The sequence below is a fragment of the Euprymna scolopes genome, chromosome 28, assembly GCF_053919585.1.
Source record: "Euprymna scolopes isolate OS-2025 chromosome 28, ASM5391958v1, whole genome shotgun sequence".
NCBI classification, from domain to species: Eukaryota; Metazoa; Mollusca; class Cephalopoda; order Sepiida; family Sepiolidae; genus Euprymna; species Euprymna scolopes.
The window spans coordinates 50,405,371-50,418,997 of record NC_136509.1 but is presented as its reverse complement, the minus strand read 5'-3'; the positions used below and the strand labels follow the sequence as shown (position 1 = coordinate 50,418,997).

The following is a 13,627-nucleotide window of genomic DNA, read 5'->3' as shown; positions in this document are numbered from 1 at the left end:
CATCAAAGGAAAAATTAATCTAAACATAAGCTAAACATTTTGGTTTCGATTCTTATTGGTGGCACACGAGTCACTTTTTTTTTAAAACTTTTAAATCATTTTAATATATTAAGTCCAATATAATAATAAATACGAAATCTGCATTAATCAAAATATATTTAAGCATATTTTATGGTTGGGCAGCCTGCCAGTGTGTGCGTATATATATATATATATATATATATATATATATATATATATACTAGCAAAAGTACCCGTCATTGATTGGGTTCAAAAACAGCCTGCAGAAAATGGACTCTGATTTATGAAAGTATGATAGGTTATGAAAAGGAAGGGTTGTAAAGAGATAGCTTCGAATTTGGGGGTATCAAAACCAAAGCAAAATATGATGAAAGTAAAAATAAAATAGATAAACCCCATAATTTATTATACCATACCTGTTCACACTGAAACACTTATCACAATATTCTATGGATCTGTATTAAAAAACTTTGTTAAACTTTGTGACATATTTCCATTCTATGGAGGTAAGGCGCGAATGAACACCCCATAATTTTATTATACCATATTTCTTCAAACTGAAATATAATTATCAAAGTATACTTACGCAGATAGATATGAAAAGTCTTTATTAAAGTTTGTGCCTATTTCCATTCTATGGAGGCCAGGTGCGAATGCAGACCCCACAATTTTATTATACCATCCCTATTTAAGTTAAAACATACTTATCAAAGTATTCTTATGTACATCTATATCAAAGACACTTGTAAACGTTTTTTTTTAATTTTTAAATTTTTTATTTCCATATTTTATGGACCAGGTGCGAACGCAGACCCCCACAATTTTAATGAACCACCGTTCTGCCAGATCAAACATACCCATTCCTGTGTCTCGATACATCTTCTATCATTATATGTAATCAGTTTTTTAAAATCGTCAACCATATAGGAGCCTATTCGTGACCAGACACACACACACACACAGCTTTATATTAGATATATATGTGTGTGTGTGTGTGTGTGTGTGTGTGTGTGTGTGTGTGTGTATATATATATATATGTATGTACATATACACACACACAGTAGAATTCTAAGAAAACTTATTGTCACTCAAATTCCAGAAGGCCAATAACCATAGTTGGTTGAATAATTTGTTATACTTGTTCTAGCTTTGTGAATTTCCTGTTCTTAAGTAGTCTTTTACCTCTGTGAAATTAATTCTTCACATTTTTAGAGGAAAACATTTCTGAAAATTTTTAAATAAAAAAAAGGTAAAATTATGAGTACTTGTAATACACCCAGGTAATTTCCGTAGTTATATAGTAAGTCTCAAGTATTGATGGAGAATCCCAAGTTAATTCCGGAAATGGCCAATGCAGTATTTATGCAGAGAAGGTACTGTGCTGAAATAATAATGTTATTTAAGAAACCCAATCATAACATGGGGAGGGGAAAGTGTTTTGTAATTATTCTGTACTTTCACCTAATAATTTAATAAACAAATAATACTGTAAAACTTGAATTTAACTTTAGAATACTATTAAAAAAATAGCTCGGTACCTTCTCTGCATTACTGTTGATGCAGTTTACAATTTGAAAGCCATCTTCTTTTCTCTTTTTCTTTTTGTTGAACTCTTGGCACTAGTGCACTTTAACACCCCCAAGCAAATTAATTGAGTACTTATTGAGACTTGCACTTATTTAGGAAAACAAAAAGAAAAACTTTTATGTTGTACCTACTTGTCACGGCATGAAAATGTTATATTCCAAAAATCACAAAAATTTATCAAGTAGTTTTTTCTTTATTTGTGGACTATTATCCTCATCTTTCTTTTTCTATAGATGTTGTTGAACGACGTTTCAGCCAACTATTCCTCTGGCCTTCGTCAGGTTGTTAACCGGAATGGGATAGGAATGATGAATCTTCAATTGGATTTTTAGTAATTACTGCCTTCCATAGTTGTTGTCGTCTCACCACGTTTTGGCCAACTAATCCTCTGGCCGGCTTTGGGTAGGATTGAAACCGTTATCTTCAGACAATGTTCACATGGAACTGTAGAGATTCAACGTCTCTATCTACTGTGCAAGAGGAATAGTTGGTTGTCATTAAATAGTTGGGTGTCATAAAACAACAACTATAAAAGATGAGGATGATGGTCCATAAATAAATAAATAAAATATACAAATTACTCATCTCAAAAAAAAAAATTCAACAATTAAATAATATAGTTAGTTTGTTTGTTTTTTTATTTAAGAAAATCAATTTTACGATTTTTGGCGATTAAGTATCTTTACCAGACATTGATGAGACCTTGATTCTAAAAAGATTGTTAAGGGGGAGGGGGTAACCAGGGATGAATTTTTGATTCAAGAAAATGGCAACTGGTTTCTCTCGACTGCAGGAAGTAATAAAATTTGATTTTCTTAAATTTTTAAAAGAAAAAAAAAAAAAACTACTTCATCAAATTATGTGATTTTTGAATATGCCAACCGTTAAACCGCGTTTTAGTTTTAACTAAATAAAATGGTTTCAATCAAATGAAGTTGCTTGAGTGTAATGCCAAAATTCATTTTATTTAAATACTAAATAAAAATAATAAACGCGTATACTTTTTTCACTGTAATCATTACTATTGATGATATAAATTATTTAAAAGGAAACGCCATTGGAAAATTAGTCAAAAACAATTTATTCTGCTTTGCTAATACATTTGTAATCTATTTGTGTTAAAACTAAGTTAGCCTTTTAAGTTAGTGTGAATATCGGCTGAGCAAAGTAGCCATCTTTGTTTAAAGTCCAAAGCGTAAACAAACATAGCTACTGTGCTTAAAACCGATACTTACCGTAACTTAGATATTATTTTTTAACACAAACATGTTGCAAATGAATAAAGAAAAATTGCTTTTAATTCTCCAACGGAACTTCCTTAAAAAGATATGTCGCTATCAATAATGATTAGCTTCTAATTTAGTTTTCATATGATCTTTGAATTAAAATTAAATTTTATTTTTGTGTGGATCGATTTTAAAATCAAAATTTAGCCCATTTTGCTAACGAGCAAGCTATTGTATAGTTAAATGTTTCTGATTAAAATTCAATATTAAACATGTCAATGTTAGAAGTCACATAAAAACACACGTGTCACTAACTCTAAATCCGTGTGGAAATATGAAAAACAAATAAAAAAAAAAACATCCCTCACTATGTGTCTGCGTGTGCGTATGTCTGTTTTATGTCGTTAGGCGATCATTTTGTTCAGAACTATTACAGCTTAATTTCGCCATAATTTGGGTGACTAAAATAGGATTTAGCCATAAACAAGTGCAAGTGCGTAGTGTAGTGTCGTAGTAATCGCAGTTTTTAAATTGTAAACGATATTTTCTTTTTGCAAACCAATATTTAATTTTTATTTTTCTGCGAATATAATGATATTCGCAAGTCTACTACAAAAAAAAAAAAAAGTTACAAGTGAAAATAAGACAAACTTACAGCATCAAAGCTAAAAACACGTGTGATGTCGCAACGTTAGCAACGGCAGCGTCCAAAGCGGTACAGCTTGACAACGGTCATGAAATGAGAGTTGCCTCCCCTGGAAAATGGCGATTTACTTAAGACTTATCGAAAGGTAATATATATCTTAATTTACAAGAAGTTTTCCATTAAAAAAAAAAAAAAACAGATTTCAACAATAGATGAAAAATAATTGTCGGTGCTTGTGCAATTACAGATCGTACTAATTTAAGATGGGATTTTCTTTTTTTGTTATTGAATTTGGATTTTGTATTATACAATATTAACAGTAATACCCATTAACTACTAATTAAATCTCTATATTAATAAAAGTATGACCACTTCTCGCGCATGTATTTCTCGCCGCTGCTGCGCTGCGTGACTTACACGTTATTATTAAAAAAAAATTTTTTATTATTAATATCATTAATTTTTTTGAATAAAAACATACAATAGCATAAAATACTGCGAAAATTTAAAAAAAACACTAATAAAAATAATTTAAATGCGTAATAAAAGTCACCAGAATGCATTGTTGTGTCTTCGTACGTAAGCAAGTCATTAGCCTTCTCTCTTTGAGAGGGGTTAGTTTATTGCTAATCATTTGAGGCGCTCTTACCGGGTAATGCCGCTCGGGCTACTCAGACAGTTTTTGCAGATCGAAGTAAGTACCCTCCCCTCGAAGCGTTGACTTTCAATCCCACTTTCCGACCCTTGTGTCACATTTCTCTCCGTGGGAGAGAGATAAATACTCAGTATTTATTATATATATTATTATTATATATATATATTTTTTTAAAACTTTAACAGCGGTTCAGCGGTTACAGTTGTTTGCAAATAAACATACACGATCACAGCTTTTGGTAACTACCAGTCACCGTTTATGACATCATCATTATGACGTCAGCCATTTTCATGTAAATATATATATTTCTTTCTTGAATAATCATGAAATGTACACGGTGATAATGTTGGGGCCAGAGTTATCTCCCTTGGGGAGAAACTGGTTTCAAGGCCAGAGTGACCCCCCTTGGTAAAGGAAAAAAAAAGTTTAGACCTCCAAATCTTGTGAAAACACGATTTTGGTTGGGATCTCTCGTTCCACACGTTGTTTTGTTTTTGTATTATACATAATGCTCAGAGAATCTTTGCACATTTTCTGGATATATTCTATTATTATATTTCTTCCATATTCTTCGGAGCTTTGCTAAACTTTCACCATTGCTCAGAATCTCATCATTTCAGCATTTTGGAGATTTACCACAAGGCCTTTCTTTTACTGGGAAATAGTGAAGAATAAAGATCAGATTTTATCTCTATTTGCTCACCAAACACAATATAGAATACAGGACTGTCTTCAGAGCACTTTCCCTACCAGAAAAGACGTCACAAGAAAATGTAAGACTTCATATTAGCTTTTTACACCAATAACTTGTGCATTCTTTTGTGTATAGGAGCAATATATTCTATATGTAATCTTATGTCTTGCTTGTTGTCTCGTTTTAATATCTTTATAATTTGCCAGGTCAATTTTTACTTTCCACCTCAACACTTACCTTTGACTTTTTATAGGTTTTCAAGTCTGCTGAAAACGAATAGCACATTCAAAACTGGGGCAGACAAGTATTTCTCCGGATAATAAAACGTTTTTTTTCTCCCCCCCCCCATGTATTACTTAAGGAATTTCAGTGGCTGTCGCCATTTTGTTTTTGGATGAGATGAGATTGCTGTATGCCTTCCAAGAGATGATGGACTCTGGCAGAATAAATTTTCTGGTACTTGTCCATCTATGTTACTGCACTGAAATAATAATATTATTTAGAAACCCATTCTTAACATGTGTGAAAAAAAAATTAATTTTCTCAAACAAAAGAATTGATGAATGCTCAGTTGAGAAAAGGAAGTAATGGGCAGCTACCTTAGGTTGTGGAAGAATTACCCCTTCCGTAACATGACAGTCTGTTAACGTGTCTTGCCATGCAAGAAGTCGTATATACAGAAGAAACTTCCCGATTTGACCGCTTCATAGAGAGATTTACAATCAGTGACACAAATTATAGGTAGACTCTTGGGATTTGTTCTTCCTGTTGTCAATTCGCCAAACAGGATAGAGATGAAGACAGCCATATCAATAGCTTCAGACATTGAAATTGTTTCTGCAGCTAAGGTACTGTGGACAATCCGTCTGATTTTCTTTGAGTTCCACCAGATCGGTGAGACTTTCCCAGATGTCCCAGTGAGGAATATGACATAACCCCCCTGACTTCCACCATCAGGAAGATTTCCCAAAGCGGCATCACTAAATATCATCAAACGTAACTGATCATTGTCACGAAGATGTTGATACTTCAATGATAGCTTGGGTGCCTTAGCTTTTCCAATAATTTTGTTGGCAGTTATCAGGTCCTTTATGGTGCTATGGTTAATATTAGTCACTAGACTACAGACATCAAATAATAAGTCCGGTCGGCTCTGATGCGCTAACCACAACAATTGGCCGATCTTGGATCTGAGTGAATTTATCTCAATTTCTGTTAGCGGTGATTCTTTTTCCATGGTCCTTGAACAATCTATTGGAATGGATGATATACTGTCAGTATATTTGTTTTGGTTTATTAATATTTCTGGACCGTAGCAATTAAGCTCAATTCCATAGTATTTGAAGGCCTTACTATCCTCTTTTCCAATTTTAAATGTGCTGCGTATTTTGCTGATGGTATTGTTGAATGTCTGGTCCCCTGACCAAATGAAGTCATCTACATGACACACCAAAACTCCAGCTAGGTTACCAGATTTACTAATCCAGTAGAAAACTGTAGGGTCCATTTGGGACATTACACCGCCATTTTCAATCATAACTGATTTCACTTTATTATACCGCTGCAGAGAAGCATCACTCAGTCCATAGACGCACTTATTTAGCCACCATATCTTGTCACTGAAAGCTTCTTTGGGTGGTCTGATGTATACTTCCCTATCCATAGTGTGACCCTGCAAAACGGCAGTTTTTATGTCTATGGAGTGTAGACTCCATTGATTTTGGGCTGTTAATGCCATAATAAGTCTTAAGGATTCATGAGCACAGGTTGGTGAATCCTTTTGAATGTCATTCTTCAAAACCTCTAGCGACCAGCCTTGCTTTGTGCATAACCCCATTAGGTGTGTTTTTTAAACTACACACCCAGTGCATAGATATACATTTCTGTCCTGCATCATCTATTTCAGTAAAAACATTGTTTTGTTTCCAGCTGTCAAATTCTCTTTTCTTGGCCTCATCGAATTCTCTATCTGCCACCATCATTATAGTGTCTCCTTCTGTGGGTCCTATCAGTGGTTCTGCCACATTAAGATCCGTGACTTTACTTAAATCTACCGACATCTCTTCATTCTCCAAGTTTACTGGCCTTTGGATTTTCACATTAAACCAATGTTTGTTTCTGCCGGTGGCTTTTCCAGCCCGACTTATTATTTCCGCCTGTATTTGCCCATTGCTTCCCTTTTGGTTGTATGTGATGATGTTACCAGGCTTTATCTTGGCTATAGGATCGGGTTGTGGGTCATTTTTTTGTCCCAACCTCAGCTGTTTCAGTATATTCCTCATCAGATGTTTAATAATTATAGTCCTGGCTATCAGAGGTTTTTGATGCCACTGAAATTTCATTAGAGTTTACATCCGCAAGTGGTGAGTTACACAAACGCAATCTGAATTTATGTACTCTCACAAGCATTCCACAATGTCTGACAAATACCACAGGACCATCCTGACCAATGACAACACCTGGACCCTTCCATTCTTGATTGTCTGGTCTTTTGTAATAAACTTTATCCCCCGGTGAGCAGAGATCAGGTGTGGGGTGCGTTTGTTTCCGTAAGGCCCTCCTAATTTTCTCAGATGATTCGGCTTTGATAAAAGCCTGTCTTGCAGCATGCAATCCATTTATGTTGTTTTTTACAACTTCACTTGTGGTGGTCCCATCTAGTGCAGGTGGTTTATCAATAAGGATCGTGGGAATGTTTGGATTTCTTCCAAAAACTATCTGATAAGGGCTATATCCATGTACGTTTTGTAATGAATTCTTTGCCATAATGGCCCAATTTAGTGCTGTTTCTCAATCCAGAGTGTAGTCGGACCTCAATTTCAATAATATTTCAGTTAGTATCTGATTGTGTCGTTCCAATAGACCATTACTCCAGGGTGAATATGTAGCAGTGGTAGAGATGTCTATGTTAAAATTTTCAGTCATATCTTTCATTTCAGCATTGTCGAACTCACCTCCCAGATCACTGAACATTCGTTTAGGTGCTCCATGGATACTAATCCAGCATTGAATGAATTTTTTTACAATTTTAAATGACTGCTTAGTGTTAGTGATGCAACCCGCACTGAACCGGGAAAATTCATCTATGATATGCAAATACCATAGGTTAGGTTCGAGTTGATGAAGATCTATGGCTACAGTATGGTTGTAGTCATTAGCTAAGGAAAAAACAACAACTGGTCTTGGTGCAGGTTTTCTATACTTCCTACATATTTCATAATTGGCTACAATTTTTTCCAAAATTTTAGCCACCTCCACGACATCTGAGCCAGCAGACTTTAATAGCAGTTTTAATTTCTCAGCTGAGGCATATCCAAACTGCCTGTGCAGTTTTTCTAAACTCTTTATTTTTTCTTTATTGGTCATGTTATCAACAATTAGCACATCGGAATGGGAGTTTCTTGTATGATGACCACTACCAAGAATATCTACACAGTAATGTCCACTAAATGTGAATTGTAGGTCCACTGGCTTCCCAAACATGACAGCTTTGTCTGAATTAAGATCCAGAACAGCTCCAGCCCTCTTCAACGAAGCTTTACTCAAAAGCAGAGGAATATCAGCCTGAATTACCTCAGCACTTATATTACACCTAGTGGAACCTATTATTGCCGGTAAAGTTACCTGGGTAGAGGAGTTTATAATTTTTCCGTCGCCAAATCGGAAAGGTCTATTACTTCTCTTAATAATAATATCTTCTTGGTTGATATTCTTTTTATATTCATCCAACCATCTTTGGCCACAAACGGTCCGAGTACAAACTGTGTCAATCACTGCCATGTTCAATGACTCAACTAAAAAAATTTTACTTGGCGAATATTCACCGTGTGAGAGAAGTGTGATGTTACACTCTTCCATTTCTGTTTCTTTATGCTCCAATTCGTCTGTTTCGGTTAACCTAACAGCTTCACTTTTGTGGGGGCACTCTCTCCACCAATGCAAAACGCTCTGGCAAATAGAACATTTAGTAACTTTCCCATATCTGTTAGTAGGGTTCCCGTTTCTAAATCTATTAGATTTTCCCATATCTGATCTAGGAAAGTTACGGGATTTTTGTTTCCTTGATGTTGTTGCATATAAAGCGGTTTCCTGCTTTACAATAGGCTCCTCATTAGAAGGTATAACATTTGATTCTCCAAATATACGTTTTAATGCGGACTTCATGTTTTTATATTTCAATTCTGACGAAGCACACGCTGTCAATGCGAGTTGGTGCTGTTGATAATCCAGGCCTGACTTATCTAATAGTTTAAAAGCTAGGACGGCATCCGGCAAAGTCATTTCAAACTTGGTACTTTTGAGATATCTCTGGTCGAATTCTATAATATATTCAGAGATACTCATGTTTTCAGGCCGCTGGAATTTATCAAAGTTTTGGTAAGCCTCGTACATAGAGTCTAGAGAATCCTTTAAAAACAACTTGTCTAATACATTCATAAGATTCGACATACCTTCGTCTGTGTTGAGTTCTTCCACTTCAATTCCCATAGCTGCCCGTTTTGAATTTCCGTTAAGTGAAAGGCTAACAGCCAATGCCTGTTTGTTCTTTGGTAAATCCGTCATCATTGTCCAAATCTTAATTTCATTTTTCCAGCATGTGTAGTCGTTCTCATCAAATCTAGGGGTATTTTTGTAGTTAACGGCCATTTTCTCTTTGTGGTCGTTCATTAAAAAAAAACTTCAATTATTGTTCCGTAGATCGTTTTCGCTCGCAACTATGCTCTGCTACCATGAGAAACCAGTAAAGTAATCCAACTCCGACGGTATATATATAAACAATATATATATAATTTATTACAGCAGCTAATACATTAATTGAATAAATATGCAACACACTCACGATTAGAGTTTAACGGCCATTTGATTGAGGATAGTTGACTGAAGACAACCTGTGTTTTATGTCCCATTGAGTTAGAAAATCTTGGAACTCTTTAGCAACAAACTGAGGTCCCCCGTCACTACTGAGTTCCTCGGCGACTCCGTATGCAATGAAGAGATCTTGAAACATGTTTTTTAGGTGTTTACTGGTTAGCTCATTTGGACGAAAGGCATAAATACAAATCCAGGAACTGAAACAATCAACAATAACTACATAGTGGTAACTGTTTATCATGAAATAGTCATGTGCCAGTTGACACGGTTAAGATTCGGATTAAAAATTGTTATAAAAATAAATACAATTTAGGCGCGCAGTATGATTATGATTATGTTGGCGCGTGAAAAATAAAAAAATAACTCCCATGCAAATTCCGGCGTGGCCTTATATATTAAATCGACTCAAAACGAGCGGACGTAGTACAGAGCACTCCACGTGATGTTTCCGTCCAATGGGATTTTCTTCTTAAGCTCGCTGGGAGCCGGTCCAAATAGTATTTAAGCACACACAAACATCAAATCTCTCTCTCAACTGCATTTTCATTCGGACGTTCCACGCGTGTTACTATCAATCTTCCATTTTCACCGCTCCGCGCGCTTCATACAATTTCACAGGCAAACATTACCTATTGCCTCTCTTACCATGTTTTAACATATGAACAGTTCAACAAAAAAAGACATTCTCCTTTTTTTTATACAAACACTTAAAAAGGACTTCTGAACTCATTATAAAGAGAATTATATTTTATTTGTTAATGGTTGGTTTCTGTGAATAAACCTCCGTTTGTTTTGCATGTAAGTCTTCTTCTTTTTATTTTTATTTATTTGTGGAGGAAGTTAGTTCCTAAAAAGGCCTGACGACCCCCATAAGTTGGTGACCCGACTTAGAACATTACATGCACAACGGAATCTCCTTACAAGCTACATGCGGTTTCCTAACCTACTTGCTATATCATGCGTGCGGTAGCACTCAAAGGAAGTAAAAAGATGATGCGAATCTCAACGGATGATACAAGCCATCAAACGAAGCGTGGATCTCAGTACAATATAGCAACAAATTAGCGAGTTATGCCGATAATCGCTAAAAATCAAAAATTAAACAAATCATGACTCAGCGTCAAAACAGCACTTTTGCTCATCAGCCCCCCCCCCAACAACGAATTGGTGATAAATAACATGTAATGAACACACACGGCTACAATTCAGCTGATCCAAACGTGAACACGAGCGTGTAAAACCCCTCGGAAAATGATCTACCACAATCTCGAATTTCACTCGACAGTTTAACAGACCTCAGAAACACAGATCCTACCAAAAGCAACATTTTTTTTCGATCACGATTTCAAGCTTCGCATACTCGAAACAAGTCAACCGACAGTTTAAAGGCTTTAAAATCACTTTCAAATGAAACACAGAAAAATGGAACCTCCCCGTGCTGAAACACCTCTGGCTACATTAATGCTAAATATACCAGCTTTTAATCCCACGAATATAAAGACATGGTTTATCCAGATCCAGGCCCTTTTCGACGCAAAACGGATTATGTCTCAGCAAACCAAGTATTGTTATTTGGTTGAAAAACTCCCGGCAGACGTCGTCGAAGAGGTGACTGATTTATTGGAGAACGTACCAGAAAATAATCCATACGATAAACTTAAGGAGGCCATTTTGAGACGGACTGGCTTATCAAACGAGACAATGTTACGCAATCTCTTCACCCAAGTAGAATTGGGAGATCGCACACCATCGCAACTTTTACGATACATGCGATCATTGCTAGGGGACTACAAAATGTCCGAAAATATAATGAGAAGTTTGTGGCTGGATAAACTCCCAGACACAACAGTACAAATTCTGGCACCCACAACGGAAGAGACAAGCACTGAAAAGCTCGCCGACATGGCAGACCGAATTCATGAAAATCTGAGGAACTGCAAAGTAAACTCAGCACAAGCACAGCCAAAACAGACGAGAGACGACGAAGTAGCCGGACTAAAAACTACGGTCGAAAATCTCACTCGTCAATTGCAGGAATTAATGCAAATAAACTGCCGTTACTCATTTAATAAACGACCTAACTACTGAAAACGAAGTTTTAGTAGAGGTCGAAGCAACACACGAGAACGAGCAAATGAAATCTGTTTTTACTACAAAAAATTCGGCATAGAAGCGAGGCGTTGTACTTATCCTTGTTCTTTTAAAAACAAGAACCAGGGAAACGATCATTCCAGCCAGTAGTGACGACAACTGTCGCTGGATTTTCCACTAAAGGTCGTTTATTTTATATTCGTAACAGTAATCACGAATATAACTTCTTAATAGACACTGGAGCCGAAATAAGGGTGATACCACCGCTACGTAAACAGAAAGCTACTCCACAGCCTTACCACCTCCAGGCAGCTAATGGCACACAAATACCGACATACGGTGAAAAGTACTTAAGCGTCAATCTCGGCTTGCGTCGCACATTTTCGTGGATTTTTACCATAGCCAACGTGACGACACCAATATTAGGAGCAGATTTCCTAGCACGATTTAATCTATCGGTAGACATGACTAATCGCACACTGACTGATAATCAAACAAAAGTCGTAATTAAAGGTATCACCACAAGATACCAGTCTACTGGGATTAGTTCTGCCTTACCTGAAGAGACGTACATTCGTCGGCTGTTTAAAAAATACCCACAACTTACTCAGCCATTCAAAGTCACGGATAATATTAAACATAATGCAAGGCATTATATTAAAGCGATTAGACAACCCGTCTACGCCACTCTCAGACGTCTGAAGCTGGATAAGTACAAGATCACAAAAGATGAATTTCAACGCATGTTACAACAAGGAATTATCAGACCTTCCAAAAGTGCGTGGTCATCTCCTCTACATATGGTACAGAAATCAGACGCGACAACATGGCGTCCTTGCGGCGATTTCAGGAGATTAAATGCACAAACCATACCAGATAGATACCCTATCCCACACATTCACGATTTCGCAATCGGACTGCAAAATGCCACGGTATTTTCCAAACTGGATTTAGTAAAAGCATATTACCAAATACCGGTGGCGGAAGAAGATATCCATAAAACAGCACTGACCACACCATTTGGACTTAATGAATTCGTCAGAATGCCATTCGGACTTAGAAACGCTTGTCAAACCTTCCAAAGGTTAATAGACAAGGTTTTTAGGGACCTTCCATTCATATTCGCATACGTGGACGATGTCCTAATTGCTAGTAGAAACCTCGACGAACATAAACAACACTTGGAACAAGCTTTCCAAAAACTGTCCCATTACGGTTTAAAATTAAACTTGAACAAATGTATTTTCGGTCAGCAAGAAGTAAATTTCCTCAGACATTCAATTGATAAGGATGGTATATCACCATTACCCGAAAAAGTAAGTGCCATTACGAATTTTCCACAACCTACGTCTGTTAGACAAGTTCGTCGCTTCATAGGCGTAATTAATTATTACAGACGATTTTTACCTAACTGTTCCACAATCCTTGCACCGTTAACGTCATTATTGAAGAACAAAACGAAAAACCAACAATTAAAACTGGAAGGATCAGCTTTAAAAGCTTTCCATCAAGCTAAAACTGCCTTAGTCAATTTCACAAAATTGAATTATATTAAGGACAGTGAAGAATCGAAACTTACACTTACAAAAGACACATCAGACATAGCTGTAGGAGCAGTTATACACCAACTGACAGGGGATACAATGACCCCTATATCGTTTTTCTCAGCCAAACTGAGCAAGACACAGACAAAGTACAGTATCTTTTCAAGGGAGCTATTAGCAATTTATTTGTCAATTAAACATTTTAGACATCTGTTAGAAGGAAGAAACTTTTGTATTTACACTGACCATAAACCGTTAACGTATGCACTGCATACACATGTAGATAAATA

General features: G+C 36.2%; 2 protein-coding genes across 6 annotated transcripts in view; one reads left to right on the top strand and one right to left on the bottom strand.

Annotated features, from left to right (window-relative positions):
* LOC145249608 (profilin-4-like) overlaps window positions 1-4,305 on the bottom strand; it is a 151,873-nt gene extending 147,568 nt beyond the window's left edge. The window contains exon 1 of one of the 2 annotated variants that reach the window (XM_080111324.1): window positions 4,131-4,305. The gene's annotated coding sequence lies outside the window, so the exon portion shown is untranslated. Of the gene's footprint in view, window positions 1-3,490; window positions 3,629-4,130 lie in introns of those variants that run through there. The other variant, XM_080111323.1, reaches the window with a different exon arrangement.
* The window catches only part of LOC145249606 (uncharacterized), a 127,859-nt gene continuing 117,733 nt past the window's right edge, over window positions 3,502-13,627 (top strand). Inside the window, exon 1 of one of the 4 annotated variants that reach the window (XM_080111317.1) lies at window positions 3,502-3,626. The gene's annotated coding sequence lies outside the window, so the exon portion shown is untranslated. Of the gene's footprint in view, window positions 3,627-4,071; window positions 4,176-4,437; window positions 4,910-13,627 lie in introns of those variants that run through there. The other 3 variants (XM_080111319.1, XM_080111321.1, XM_080111316.1) reach the window with 3 other exon arrangements.